Here is a 13,889-nt window from a genome sequence, read left to right on the forward strand (position 1 = left end):
CATTGATGAAGACATTGAACAGAACCAGACCCTGAAGTGATCCCTGAGGGACCCCACTCGTTATGCCCTCCCAACATGACGGAACCACTGATAACTACTCTCTGGGAACGGTTTTCCAACCAGTTCTGCACCCACCTTATAGTAACACCATCTAGGTTATATTTCCCTAGTTTGTTAATGAGAAGGTCCTGTGAGACAGTATCAAAAGCCTTACTAAAGTCAAGATATACCACATCTCCCATTTTCCCCCATACACAAGGCTTGTTACCCTGTCAAAGAAAGCTAACAGGTTGGTTTGACACAATTTGTTCTTGACAAATCCATGCTGACAGTTACTTATCACCTTATTATCTTCTAGGTGTTTGCAAATTGATTGCTTAATTATTTGCCCCATTATCTTTCTGGGCACTAAAGTTAAACTGACTGGTCTGTAATTCCCTGGGTTATCCCTAATCCCCTTTTTATAGATTGATACTATATTTCTCCTCTTCCAGTCCTCTCTCCCATCTTACATGACTTTTCAGAGCTATTGGCTCAGGTATCTCCTCAGTCAGCTCCTTGAGTATTCTAGGATGCATTTCATCAGGCCTTGGTGACTTGAAGACATCTAACTTGTCTAAGTAATGTTTAACTTGTTCTTTCCCTATTTTAGCCTCTGATCCTACCTCATTTTCACTGACATTCACTATGTTAGACGTCCAGTCGCTATGAAAACTGGGTGAAAACTGAAACATAAAACATTTAGTCCTTTTCCCATTTTCACATGTTCTGTTATTGTCTTTCCTTCCTTATTGACTAATGGGCCTACCCTGTCCTTGGTCTTCCTCTTGCTTCTAATGTATTTGCAGAATGTTTCTTTGTTACCTTTTATGTCTCTAGCTAGTTTGATCTCATTTTGTGCCTTGGCCTTTCTAATTTTGCCCCTACATACTTGTGTTACTTGTTTACAGTTATCCTTTGTAATTTGACCTAGTTTCCACTTTGAGTAGGACTCTCTTTTGATTTTTAGATCATTGAAGATCTCCTGGTTAAGCCAGGTGGTCTCTTGCCATCATTCATTTCTTTCCTGTGCAGTGGGATAGTTTGCACTTGTGCTCTTGATAATGTCTCTTTGAGAACTTTCCAACTCTCCTGAACTGTTTTTCCCCTTAGAGTTGGTTCCCATGGGGTCTTACCTACCAACTCCCTGAGTTTGCTAAAGTCTGCCTTCTTGAAATCCATTATTTTATTCTGTTTTCCCTCATACCATTCCTTAGAATAATGAACTCTATCATTTCATGATCACTTTCAACCAAGCTGCCTTCCACTTTCAAATTCTCAACTAGTTCCTCCCTATTTGTCAAAGTCAAATCTAGAACAGCCTCTCCCCTAGTAGCTTTCTCCACAATCTGAAAGAAAAATTGTCTCCAATACTTTCCAAGAACTTGTTGGATAATCTGTGCCCTGCGGTGTTATTTTCTCATCAGAGGTCTTCTTCAGTAGTGTAGAGTGGCTGTTGACACATGTTCTATAACCTTGCTCAAAGGACGTCTAGATGATAGTGGTTAAAAACACCTGAACCCCATGCTCCACTTTTGCTATCTCTGGTGGAATTTCATTGCTTGATAGGTATGGGTCCCAATTTTGCTAGTGTAAACAAGGCAATAGTCAGGAATGTATACAGTGGTTTTGGGCTGAATTATTATCCCCCTAGAGCTGTGCTGCATGGGGCTGAGTGTGACCCTGAAGGTGTCTGACCTACTTTTAATGTTACACTTCTTTTGACTCATCTGAAAGTTGGTTTGGTACTTGTGAAGTCTGGGCCTGATCCAAAGCCTATTGAAGTCAATGAGAGTCTTTCCATTGACTTCAGATCAGCATGTCTCTGTAACCTCGATGACAAGAAATTCAAATCCCCTCCTGAATTCTCTTCTGCAGTTAGCTTTAGGAACAGACCAAGACTAAAACTGTGGGAAATATTTACATAAATTATCAACTGTATCTGAGGCCATCTAATGCTGGGCACCAAGGGCTGGTATAAAGTGCACAGATCTGCTGGGCCACGGTAGGGTGTAGCAGTCCAGCTCTCTCTCTACCCTCTCAGGGGTGCCTCCAGCGCATCGAGTGACAGTCTCCAAGGGAGTCTCTGTGACCGAACCCATCACAAATACATGTACATGTTTAAGAATATTCACTGTGTGATAAAGGCTCTTTCACTGGAAAAAGGATTAACAGGACCTTTTTCCAGTGAAAGAGCCTTTATCACACAGTGAATATTCTTAAACATGTACATGAATTTGTGATGGGTTCGGTCACAGAGACCCCCTTGGAGACTGTCACTCGATGCGCTGGGGTACCACTGAGAACAACCCTCCTGCCAGAATGGGTGCCCCTCCACTCCTGTGGTGCTGAGTTAGATACGCCAGTCAGCTGCAGCACAGATCCAGAGGTTGCGCCACGCTCCTCTGCAGTTCACAGAAACTGAGATTCACTCAGCCTCAGGGCTTCTCAGTTAACAGAGACTTTCCCAGCACCCAGTGTTTAGCCTTTCTGGGAGCCTGAACCCCAAATAAATCTATTTTACTCTGTATAAAGCTTATACAGGGTAAGTTCATAAAATGTCTGCGCTCTATGTCACTAATAGAGAGATGCACAGCTGTTTACCTCCCCCAGGTACCAATTACTTACTCTGGGCTTATTAATAAACAAAAGTGATTTTAAGTATAAAAAGTAGGATTTAAGTGGTTTCAAGTAATAACAGACAGAACAAAGTAAGTCAAAGCAAAATAAAACAAAATGAGCAAGGCTAAACTGATCATACTAAGAAATCAGTTACAAATGTTAACTTCTCACCCAAGTTGTTACATCAGATAAAATGCTCAGGTCAGATCCCTTTTGTGACCTGGGTCCAGCCTGTTCTCACCCACCTCTGTGGTTACAGTCCTTTTGTTTCCAGGTGCTTGCAGGTATCTTTGTGGGGTGGGGAGGCCATCTCTTAAGCCAGCTGAAGACTCCTATTGTTTTCTTCCCCCACTTTATATAGAACTTCCCTAAGGTGGGAAACCTTTATTTGAAATCCCACCCCTCTCTGGAAAAGCACCAGCTTCAAGATGGATTTTCGTATCAGGTGACAGGGTCACATGTCTCTGTAAGACCTGAGCCTGGGTCAGCCCACAAGTCCACAGGAAGGTTTGCAGGTAAACAGGGCCATTCACAGCTCATTGTTTCTGAAACACCTTAATGGCTTCCACTTAATATATTTACATCAGTAATACAAGTTTATATCTTATATTTCAAACTTTAGATATAAGAATGATACATGCATACAAATAGGAAAATCAAATTCAGCACATTGTAACTTTTTCAATGATATGTTACATGAGACCTTTTGCATAAAGCATATTCCAGTTATGTCATATTCACATTCATAAGCATATGGAGTGCAATGTATTTATTAGCAATCAACTACTGATTAGCTGAATACACACACCAAGCATCTGGTGCTCACCACTCCCAATAAAGCAGACAGACCTCTCCTAAGGGCCAGTGTTGTGTCATCTGGGGCTCTGGTTTCTCCACAGTCTGGTCGTGCAAGGGTTAAAAATCCTAGCAGATCTGGTCTTGAGCTCTATCCCTGAGTTAAGTTCCATTGAGCTTGTTTTCTCACCCTAGTTATGTAGTTAAAATGAGAGTTCTTATAATACTGTCACCAATTGTTTTACTCAAACATGACTATGCCCTACATCTAACCAATCATAACCCCTAATGGGCTAAAACAATTTCTCTGGCAACAGCAGAACATTATAATTTCTACCCATCAGCAAAAGCAACTTTTAACAAAAGCTCACACAGGCTCCCAGTAAGAAACTTGCAGAAACTGAAGATTAGCTTGTCCATAATCCTTTCCATTCCAGTGAATCTATGATTTATCTATCCCTGTTAGTAATGCTGCAGCTAATACGTCTCTATCTTTCTAAGGCCTGGTCTACGCTATTGAGTTAGGTCAAATTTAGCCATGTTAGGCTGATTTTAAAATGAATATGTCCACACAACCAACCCCATTCCGTCGACTTAAAGGGCTCTTAAGATCGACTTCTGTACTCCTCCCTGGCAATGGGAGTAGCGCTAAAATCAACCTTGCTGTGTTGAATTTGGGGTAGTGCAGACACAAATCAACAGTATTGGCCTCCAGGAATTGTCCCAGAGTGCTCCATTGTGACCACTCTGGACGACACTTTGACCTCCGATACACTAGCCAGGTACACACAAAAAGCCCCGGGAACTTTTGAATTTCATTTTCAGTTTGGTCAGTGTGGCGAACTCAGCAGCATAGGTGACCATGCAGTCCTCCTAGAATCACAAACGACCTCCAGCATGGACCGAAAGGGAGACACTGGATCTGATTGCTGTATGGGGAGAAGCATCTTTGCAGGCAGAACTCCTATCAAAAAGAAGAAATGCAAATATATTTGCCAAATTCTCACAGGCCATGTTGGAGAGAGGCTACAACAGGGACATGCAGCTGTGCCACGTGAAAGTTAAGGAGCTCAGGCAAGTCTACCAAAAGACAAAGGAGGCAAACAGTCACTCCGGGTCAAAGCCCCAGACATGCCACTTCTGTGATCAGCTGCATGCCATTCTAGGGGGGGAATTCTGGAATCATTGCAGCACAAAGTATAGCAGCGAATGATCCTGGGTTTTGGTTGCATTCAAGCAACATTCGGTCTATATCTTTCTGTGTTAGCCTCAGGAGAGTGATATCATTCATGGTCACCTGGTTGAAATAGGGAACATTTTGTAAGAGAACGGTAAAAGGACGCTGTTCATGCTGGGCTGTTTGCGCTTGGCTAAAAGGGATCATCCCAGAGAATAGCCATGCGGTGGGGTGAGGGGAGGTGTGTGCTGCACATCCAGCCGAAAACCGCAGCCCCTCCTTTTAAATGTGAAACCCAATTCATTGCTTGCTATGGGAAAGGATGGTGCTGCAGTTTGAAACCGTTCCCACGTGTTATGCATAAGAAGCTAACCCCGCATACCCTTTGCCTTATCATGGCTGCATGGAAACCAAATTCTGTTGCCCAGTCGTGTGTAATGTGTAATCATACCGGCAGGCACTCAATATAAAAGGCAAAATGCAATCTTGTACCAAAAGCACGTGCTGTCTGATATGAATTGCTTGATTCACGGTGAAAGAGTCTCCCTTTTGTTCTCAGAAATGTATCATCTTAAATTTTACTCTCTCTTTATCTCCCGCCAGGTGCAAATATTCATAGAATCATAGAATATCAGGGTTAGAAGGGACCCCAGGAGGTATCTAGTCCAACCCCCTGCTCAAAGCAGGACCAATCCCCAACTAAATCATGCCAGCCAGGGCTTTGTCAAGCCTGACCTTAAAAACCTCTATGGAAAGGAGGGAACTGGGATTGTTTAGTCTGTGGAAGAGAAGAATGAGGGGGCATTTGATAGCTGCTTTCAACTACCTGAAAGAGGGTTCCAAAGAGCATGGATCTAGACTGTTCTCAGTGGTACCTGATGACAGAACAAGGAGTAATGGTCTCAAGTTGCAGTGGGGGAAGTTTAGGTTGGATATTAGGAAAAACTTTTTCACTCAGAGAGTGGTGAAGCACTGGAATGGGTTACCTAGGGAGGTGGTGGAATCTCCTTCCTTAGAGGTTTTTAAGGTCAGGCTTGACAAAGCCCTGGCTGGGATGATTTAGTTGGGTTTGGTCCTGCTTTGAGCAGGGGGTTGGACTAGATGAACTCCTGAGGTCCCTTCCAACCCTGATATTCTGTGATTCTATGAAAGAGATTCCACCACCTCTCTAGGTAACCCATTCCAGTGCTTCACCACCCTCCTAGTGAAAAAGTGTTTCCTAATATCCAGCCTAAACCTCCCCTGCTGCAACTTGAGACCGTTACTCCTTGTTCTGTCATCTGCTACCACTGAGAATAGTCTAGAGCCATCCTCTTTGGAACCCCTTTCAGGTAGTTGAAAGCAGCTATCAAATCCCACCGCATTCTTCTCTTCTGCAGACTAAACAATCCCAGTTCCCTCAGCCTCTCCTCATAAGTCATGTGTTCCAGCCCCCTAATCATTTTTGTTGTCCTTCACTGGACTTTCTCAAATTTTTCCACATTCTTCTGGTAGTGTGGGGCCCAAAACTGGACACAGTACTCCAGATGAGGCTTCACCACTGTCTAATGGAGGGGAATGATCACGTCCAGGGGCGGCTCTAGGCACCAGCAAAACAAGCTGGTGCCTAGGGCGGCAAAATATAGGGGGCGGCAAAAGGCTGGGGCCCCAGCTCATCCTTCCGCTGCGAGCGGAGGAGCGGCCCGTCCCCTGCAGCCGAGGCAGGGCCGCGCTACCGGCTCTGCTTGGGGGAGAGGGGGGGCCCCTTACCGGTAGCACGGCCCCGCCTGGCTGCAGACGACGGGCCGTTCCTCCTCCGCTTGTTCGCGCCCGGGTCCTAAACAGCGCAGCAGCAGCTTGGCTGGGGGGGGCGGGGCTGAGCCCCTCCCCGCTCAGAGCCGCGTGGTGAGGGGGCGGGGCTGCAAGCTCCGGGCTGAGCGGAGGCAGCTGAGCTCAGCCCGGAGCTCGCAGCTCCGCCCCCTCCCCACGCGGCTCTGAGTGGGGAAGAGCTCAGCCCCCTCCGGAGCCATGCGGCTGCCTCGCTGGGCAGGGCCGCTTCTCGAGGCGCGCGGTGAGCCGGGGGTAAGCAGCTGGGGCTGGGGGGTTGGCTAAGGGGCAGGGAGTCCCGGGGACACTCAGGGGGCACAGGTTCTGGGGGCCAGGGAAGGGGGGGTGGATTGGGGGGGTCTCAGGGAGGTGGTTGTCAGGCACCCCCTGACCCCATTACCCCCCAGGCCCAGCCCTGACCCCCAGCTCCAAGCCCAGCCCCTCGGACCTGGGCACCCCCCTGGCCCCGTCCCCCTCACAGCCCTGACCCCCAGCTCTGAGCCCAGCCCCTCTGACCTGGGCACCCCCGATCCCATCCCCCACAGCCCTGACCTCCAGCTCTGAGCCCAGCCCCTCTGAACTGGGCACCCCCCGACACCATCTCCCTCACCCCAGACCCCCAGCTCCGAGCCCAGCCCCCGTTGAGCTGGGCACCCTCCAACCCCATCCCCCAGACCCCCGGCTCTGAGGCGAGCCCCTCTGAGCCAGATAACCTCCGACCCCATCTCCCCACAGTTCTGAGCCCAGCCCCTGTGAGCCGGGCACCCCCCAGAGCCCAGCTCCCCACCCAGCCCTGGGCAACAGCAGCACCACCTCCAGGCAGTGACAGCCCATTGGCACCAACCATCACCATTACCCAGCAACAGCCCATTATGTAATTGCAAATGTATACAGGCCAGTAAAGCATTTCATGTTTTTAAATAATGTATTTGGTGTATTTTCAAATTATTACAAATTAATTTTCACTAGTTATTTTTTACATTTCCAAATACATGTTACTATAGTATTGCAACTTTTTTTATGGAAGGGGCCCCCAAAATTGCTTTGCCCCAGGCCCCCTGAATCCTCTGGGCGGCCCTGCCCAGTGTGTGTGAGGAGCCGGGGAGGGAGGGAAACGGGGTCTCCTGGAGCCGAGCCCGGGCTGCGTTGGTGGCGAGGGGCTCCTGGAGTGTGTGAGGAGGTGAGCGGCCGGCTGGGTTCGTCGGTGCTGAGCAGGTAGCCCCACAGCCGGAGATCCTTGCCTTCCCTCCTGCCGGGGCTGGGTCAGGGCACCGTGAGGCTGAAGAGCAGCAGGTCCAGGGGGCTCTCCAGTTCCTCGGCCGCCAGCATGTCGGGGGTGAGGGCGGTGAGCGCGAACTGATCCACCTTGGCCACCAGCAGTGCTGCGAAGCCCAGGGAGGGGGCCGTGTTCTTTGCGCCACCCCGTAGCCGCGCTGCCACCTGGAAGTACTCCCGCTCCGCGCCTCCCTGCAGCTCCACCCACATGGGGACAGAGTCTCAGCTGGGCCAGGGCTCGGCTGCAGTGTGCTGGTAGCGGATCCCACATTTGGGGGGGAGCCCAGTGCTGGGGCAACAGGGGGTGTGAGTGGGGGGGCACTGGTGGGCGGGGGTGCTCATGTCTGGGGGTGGGGGGGGGAGCCAAAAAATGTTTTGCTTGGGGCGGCAAAAAACCTAGAGCCGGCCCTGATCACGTCCCTCGATCAGCTGGCAGTGCCCCTACTTATACAGCCCAAAATGCCGTTAGCCTTCTTGGCAACAAGGGCACACTGTTGAATCATATCCAGCTTCTCGTCCACTGTAACCCCTAGGTCCTTTTCTGCAGAACTGCTGTCTAGCCACTCGATCCCTAGTCTGTAGCAGTGCATGGGATTCTTCCGTCCTAAGTGGAGGACTCTGTACTTGTCCTTGTTGAACCTCATCAGGTTTCTTTTGGCCCAATCCTCTAATTTGTCTAGGTCCCACTGTATCCTATCCCTATCCTCCAGCGTATCTACCACTCCTCTCCCTAGGCTCCCCCTATCATCTCTGTCCCTGAGGATATCACAGATTAGAAGGTGAAAAAAACCACACTCGCGACAACATGTTTTCTGAGCTCATGCAGTCCTCCCGCACTGATAGGGCACAGCTGAATGCATGGAGGCATTCAGTGTTAGAGGCTAGGAAAGCATTAAGTCAGCGTGAAGAGCAGAGGCAGGATGCGATGCTAAGGCTAATGGGGGATCAAATGGACATGATGAAGCATCTGGTGCAGCTGCAGGAAAGCCAAGAGCACAGACCCCCCCGCTGCATCCATTGTACAACTGCCTGACCTCCTCCTCAAGTTCCATATCCTCACCCAGATGTCCAAGAATGTGGGGGGTGAGGAGGCTCCGGGCACCCAGTCACTCCACTCCAGATGATGGCCCAAGCAACAGAAGGATATCATTCAAACGGTTTGATTTGTAGTGTGGCTACAATAAGCAATGTAGCCTTGTCCTCCCCCCCCCCCCAAACCTGGGCTACCTTGTCAATTATCTCTCCCCCCTACTTTTTTTTTAATTAATAAAGAAAGAATGCATGGTTTCAAAACAATAGTTACTTTATTTCAAAGTGGGGAGGGTGGTTTGCTTACAGGGAATTAAAATCAACAAAGGGGGTGGGTTTGCATCAAGGAGAAATACACACAACTGTTGCACCATAGCCTGGCCAGTCACGAAACTGGTTTTCAAAGCCTCTCTGATGTGCAGCGCTCCTAGCTGTGCTCTTCTAATCGCCCTGGTGTCTGGCTGCTCAAAACTGGATGCCAGGCAATTTGCCTCAACCTTCAACCCCGCCATAAATGTCTCCCCACTTACTCTCACAGATATTATGGAGCACACAACAAGCAGCAATAACAATGGGAATGTTGGTTGTGCTGAGATCTGATCTTGTCAGCAAACAGTGTCAGCGAGCTTTTAAACATCTAAAGGCACATTCTACCACCATTCTGCACTTGCTCAGCCTATAGTTGAACTGCTCCTTACTACTGTCCAGGCTGCCTGTATAAGGCTTCATGAGCTAAGGGAGCAAGAGGTAGGCTGGGTCTCCAAGGATAACTATTGGCATTTCAACATCTCCAACAATAATTTTCTGGTCTGGGAAGTAAATCCCTTCTTGCAGCTGCTCAAACAGCCTGGAGTTCCTAAAGATGTGAGCGTCAAGCACCTTTCCCGGCCATCCCACGTTGATGTCGGTGAAACGTCCCTTGTGATCCACCAGTGCTTGCAGCACCATTGAGAAGTACCCCTTGCAGTTTATGTACTGGTTGGCAATGTGGTCCAGTGCCATGACGGGGATATGTGTTCCGTTTATCCCTCCACCACAGCTAGAGAAACCCATTGCAGCAAAGCCATCCACTAGGACCTGCACATTTCCCAGAGTTACTACCCTTGTTAGCAGAATGTCAATGATTGCATTGGCTACTTGAATCACAGCAGTCCTCACAGCAGATTTGCCCACTCCAAATTGATTCCCGACTGACTGGTAGCAGTCAGTCATTGCAAGCTTCCACAGGGCTATCACCACTCGCTTCTCAACTGTCAGGGCAGCTCTCATCTTGGTATTCTGTCACTTCAGGGCGGAGGAAAGCAACTCACAGAGTTCCAGGAAAGTGGCATTACACATGCAAAAGTTTTGCAGCCACTGGGAATCATCCCATACCTGCAACACTATGCCATCTCACCAGTCTGTGCTTGTTTCCCAGGCCCAGAATTGGCATTCCACTACATCAACCAGCCCCATTACCACCATGATGTCCCAATTGCCACAGCCCGTGCTTTTAGGAACGTCTGTGTCCATGTCCTCATCAAAACCATCCTCATGCTGGCATATACTCCAGGATAATGTGTGAGGTGTTTACAGTGCTCACAACAACAGCGGTGAGCTCAGCAGGCTCCATGCTTGCCGTGGTATGGCGTCTGCAGGAGAGCAGAGTTGCAGAAGAAGCGCTGGATGACGATGGATGCCACGAGAATAGATATTTATACAGAAAGACGAAAGGACCTGTGAGGTGGATTCATGGCACCAGGAGAGCAGAGTTGCAGCGGAAGCAGTGGATGACGACAACATGGAGAAATTTGCTATTGAGACTGAGCTCATTTACAAGAGCAGCAGAGCAGAGTTGCAGTGGAAGTGGTGTGTGATGACAGTTAGCAGTCCTACTGCACCGTCTGCTGACAGCAGCACCCAGGACACAACAGCAGTGTTGACGGTGAGCTGAGCTGTGTGGGCTCCATGCTTGCTGTGGTATGGTGTCTGCATGGGAAAAAAGCGCAAGATGATTGTCTGCCGTTGCTTTCACGGAGGGAGGGGCAACTGATGACATACCCAAAACCACCCACAACAATGTTTTTGCCCCATCAGGCATTGGTAGCTTAACCCAGAATTCCAATGGGCAGCAGAGACTGCGGGAACTGTGGGATAGCTACGCACAGTGCACCACTCCGTAAGTCGATGCTAGCCACAGTACTCTACCGACGTAATGCGCTTAGTGTGGACCTGTGCAATTGACTGTATAAAATCAATTTCTAAAAGTCGACTTCTATAAAATCGACCTAATTTCGTAGTGTAGACATACCCTAAACCAAGGCCAAATTCTCCTGACTCTGTAGTTTTGTTTCCAACTTATGGTGGTTGAGCATACAAGGTGTCTGCAGGGTATGCTAAGTCCATACAGAAAATGGCTGAGAGTCATGTCAAGTCCTGGCCTCTCCTTACACCTCCAATCCAAAATAATTCCATTAATAGTTGCTTTTTGGTTGTTTAACTAATTATGTATCCACCTAATGGTTCTTCTACCAAGCCCGCATTTCTCCAGCTTACTTATCAGAATGTCATGTGGGACTGTTTCAAAAGCCTTGCTGAAGTCTAGATATATGCTATCCAGATTATTCCCTTTGTCCACCAAACCAGTTACCCACTCAAAGAAGGAAATCAAGGTGGTTTGACATTATGTGTTCTTGGTAAATCCATGCTGGCCGCTAGTGATCACCACTTCATCCTCCAGGTATTCACAAATTGAATGTTTTATACATTGCTCTAGTAGCTCCCAGCTATCAAAGTGAGGCTGACTTCTCTATGGGTCCTCAGTTCCTCCTTTCCCCCCTTTTTAAAGATGGGCACTACACTAGCCCTTCTCCAGTCTTCCGGGACATCTCCTGTCATCCATGAGTTTGCAAACATTATTGCTATTGGCTCTCTGATTTCTTCAGCTAATTTGTTCAGTACCTTTGGGTGAATTGCATCTGGCCCTGCTGATTTTAGTTAATTCAAATTGATCAGAAGATCTCTGATGTGTTCTTCTAGACTCATAGACTTTAAGGTCAGAAGGGACCATTATGATCATCTAGTCTGACCTCCTGCACAATGCAGGCCACACAATCTCATTCACCCACTCCTGTAGCAAACCCTTAGCCTATATCTGAGTTATTGAAGTCCTCAAATTGTAGTTTGAAGACCTGAAGCTGCAGAGACTCCTCCAGCAAGCGACCCATGCCCCATGCTGCAGAGAAAGGCGAAAAACCTCCAGGGCCTCTGCCAATCTGCCCTGGAGGAAAATTTCTTCCTGACCCCAAATATGGCGATCAGTTAAACCCTGAGCATGTGGGCAAGACTCACCAGCCAGCACCCAGGAAAGAATTCTCTGTAGTAACTCAGATCCCAACCCATCTAACATCCCATCACAGACCACTGGGCATACTTACCTGCTGATAATCAAAGATCAATTGCCAAATTAATTGCCAAAATTAGGCTATCCCATCATACCATCCCCTCCATAAACTTATCAAGTTAGTCTTAAAGCCAGATATGTCTTTTGCCTCCACTACTCCCCTTGGAAGGCTGTTCCAGAACTTCACTCCTCTAATGGTTAGAAACCTTCATCTAATTTCAAGTCTAAACTTCCTAGTGTCCAGTTTATATCCATTTGTTCTCGTGTCCACATTGGTACTAAGCTTAAATAATTCCTCTCCCTCCCTAATATTTATCCCTCTGATATATTTATAAAGAGCAATCATATCCCCCCTCAGCCTTCTTTTGGTTAGGCTAAACAAGCCAAGCTTTTTGAGTCTCCTTTCATAAGATAGGTTTCAGAGTAGCAGCCATGTTAGTCTGTATCCGCAAAAAGAACAGGAGTACTTTGGCACCTTAGAGACTAAAAAATTTATTTCAGCATGAGCTTTCATGAGCTACAGCTCATTTCTTCGGATGCATAGAATGGAACACACAGACAGGAGATATTTATACATTGTGGGAAGGTTCCTCCTCTCCTCTAGTAGGTCCTGCACTTATTGGCGGATTTCTTCCCCTCAGTGGTTTTCCCCTTGGATGAAACCCATAGTCTGGATCAACTCCTCCTATGTCTGATTAGGAGTAGCGAGGCTTGGGGGGAACCCGGGCCCGCCCTCTACTCCGGGTTCCAGCCCAGGGCCCTGTGAATTGCAGCAGTCTCTATAGTGCTACTTGTAACCGCTGCTTGACTGCTACAGCTTCCCTGGGCTACTTCCCCATAGCCTCCTCCAAACACCTTCTTTATCCTCACCACCGGATCCTCCTGGTGTCTGATGCTGCTTGATTGTATGGTGTTTTCCTCAATCCTCCAGTAGTACCCCCTCTCAGTTCTTAGTTCCTTGTGTCTCTTGCTCCCAGCTCCTCATACGCACTTCTTTCCTCTGGCTCCTCCTCCCTAGACTGGACTGAGCTCCCCTTTTTATACCAGGTGCCTTGATTAGCCTGCCCTGATTGGCTGCAGGTGCTCCAATCAATGTAGCTCTCTCCGGTGCCTTCTAGAAAGTTCTTAATTGGCCCCAGGTGCCTTGATTATCCTGTTCTGATTGGCTGCAGGTGCTCCAATCAATGTAGCTCTCTCCGCTGCCTTCTAGAAAGTTCTTAATTGGCCCCAGGTGCCTTGATTATCCTGTTCTGATTGGCTGCAGGTGCTCCAATCAATGTAGCTCTCTCCGGTGCCTTCTAGAAAGTTCTTAATTGGCCCCAGGTGCCTTGATTAGCCTGTTCTGATTGGCTGCAGGTGCTCCAATCAATGTAGCTCTCTCCGGTGCCTTCTAGAAAGTTCTTAATTGGCTCCAAGTGCCTTGATTAGCCTGGAGCAACTGCCATTTTGGTTCCCATGGTACTAGGGATTTGCTTAGCCTGGAGCTAACATACCTGCTCCTCAGTACTTTCCTGTAGCTATCCGGCCTTGCTCCATCACAACATACAGAGAACATGAAAAGGTGGAAGTATGCATACCAACAGGAAGAGTCTAATCAATTGAGGTGAGCTATCAGCAGCAGCAGAAAAAAATATTTTGAAGTGATAATTGAGATGACCCATGGAAGGTGTGAGGAGAACTTAACATAGGGAAATAGATTCAATTAGTGTAATGACCCAACCATTCCCAGTCTCTGTTTAAACCGAAGTTAATTGTATCTAATTT

Source organism: Mauremys reevesii, unplaced genomic scaffold, assembly GCF_016161935.1.
Source record: "Mauremys reevesii isolate NIE-2019 unplaced genomic scaffold, ASM1616193v1 Contig32, whole genome shotgun sequence".
NCBI classification, from domain to species: Eukaryota; Metazoa; Chordata; order Testudines; family Geoemydidae; genus Mauremys; species Mauremys reevesii.